This window comes from Arachis hypogaea, chromosome 9 (genome assembly GCF_003086295.3).
Source record: "Arachis hypogaea cultivar Tifrunner chromosome 9, arahy.Tifrunner.gnm2.J5K5, whole genome shotgun sequence".
Taxonomy (NCBI): Eukaryota; Viridiplantae; Streptophyta; class Magnoliopsida; order Fabales; family Fabaceae; genus Arachis; species Arachis hypogaea.
In genome coordinates, this window is record NC_092044.1 from 37,401,726 (window position 1) to 37,403,618 (window position 1,893).

At 36.6% G+C, this 1,893-nt stretch overlaps 1 non-coding gene across 1 annotated transcript; it reads left to right on the top strand.

The window, feature by feature from the left end:
- The first annotated feature begins 432 nt into the window (after positions 1 to 432).
- Positions 433 to 540, top strand: LOC112713324 (small nucleolar RNA R71). Its single transcript, XR_003158298.1, has one exon. It is a non-coding gene; the product is annotated as a small nucleolar RNA R71 (small nucleolar RNA).
- The last annotated feature ends 1,353 nt before the right edge of the window (positions 541 to 1,893 follow it).

Genomic DNA, 1,893 nt, shown 5'->3' on the forward strand with positions numbered 1-1,893 from the left:
ATGATTTATCCATGAAGGATTATAGGTGTTTCCATAGGGTTCTCCCATGTAATTCACCTCTTCCATTGAAGGGTTCTCAGGATCATAAGCTTCTTCTTCAGATGAAGCTTCCTTAGTACTGCTTGGTGCACTTTGCATTCCAGACAGACTTTGAGAAATCATATTGACTTGTTGAGTCAATATTTTGTTCTGAGCCAATATGGCATTCAGAGTGTCAATCTCAAGAATTCCTTTCTTCTGATTTGTCCCATTGTTCACAGGATTCCTTTCAGAAGTGTACATGAATTGGTTATTTGCAACCATTTCAATTAGTTCCTGAGCTTCTGTAGGCGTCTTCTTCAGATGAAGAGATCCTCCAGCAGAGCTATCCAAAGACATCTTGGACAGTTCAGACAGACCATCATAGAAAATACCTATGATGCTCCATTCAGAAAGCATATCAGAGGGACACTTTCTGATTAATTGTTTGTATCTTTCCCAAGCTTCATAGAGGGATTCTCCTTCCTTCTGTCTGAAGGTTTGGACTTCCACTCTAAGCTTACTCAATTTTTGAGGTGGAAAGAACTTTGCCAAGAAGGCATTGACTAGCTTTTCCCAAGAGTTCAGGCTTTCTTTAGGTTGTGAATCCAACCATGTCCTAGCTCTGTCTCTTACAGCAAAAGGGAATAGCATAAGTCTATAAACCTCAGGGTCAACCCCATTAGTCTTGACAGTGTCACAGATTTGCAAGAACTCAGCTAAGAACTGATGAGGATCTTCCAATGGAAGTCCATGGAACTTGCAATTCTGTTGCATTAGAGAAACTAATTGAGGCTTAAGCTCAAAGTTGTTTGCTCCAATGGCAGGGATAGAGATGCTTCTCCCATAGAAGTCGGGAGTAGGTGCAGTAAAGTCACCCAGCACCTTTCTTGCATTGTTGGCATTGTTGTTGTTTTCGGCTGCCATGGGTTCTTCTTCTTTGAAGATTTCTGTTAGGTCATCTACAGAGAATTATGCCTTAGCTTCTCTTAGCTTTCACTTCAAGGTCCTTTCAGGTTCAGGATTAGCCTCAACAAGAATGCTTTTGTCTTTGCTCCTGCTTATATGAAAGAGAAGAGAACAAGGAAATATGGAATCCTCTATGTCACAGTATAGAGATTCCTTGAGGTGTCAGAGGAAAAGAAAAATAGAACGCAGAAGTAGAAAATTCGAACTTATCAAGAAAGATGGAGTTCGAATTGTTCATTAAGGAATAGTGTTAGTCCAAAAATAGAAGGATGTGAGAAGTGGGGAAGTAATTTTCGAAAATTAAGTAAAAGATTTTGAAAACATTTTGAAAAACACTAATTGATTTTCGAAAACCATTGGTGGAAAAGAAATCAAGTGATTTTTGAAAAAGATTTTGAAATTAGAAAATAAAAAGATTTGATTGAAAACTATTTTTGAAAAAGATGTGATTAAAAAGATATGATTGGTTTTAAAAAGATGTGATTGAGAAGATATGATTTGAAAAACATTTTGAAAAGCTTTGATTTTAAAAATTAATAACTTGGCTAACAAGAAAAGATATGATTCAAACATTAAACCTTTCTCAACAGAAAAGGCAACATACTTGAAATGTTGAATCAAATCATTAATTGATAGCAAGTATCCTTAAAAATAGAAAGAAATTGATTTTGAAAGAGATTTGATTGAAAAGATATGATTTGAAAAAGATTTGATTTTGAAAAGATTTTGAAAACTAAAAAAAAAAATTTGATTTGAAAACAAAATCTTCCCTCTTGTGCCATCCTGGCGTTAAACGCCCAGAATGGTACACATTCTGGCGTTTAACGCCCAAACTACTACCCTTTTGGGCGTTAAACGCCCAGCCAGGCACACTGGCTGGCGTTTAAACACCAGTTTGCCTTCCTC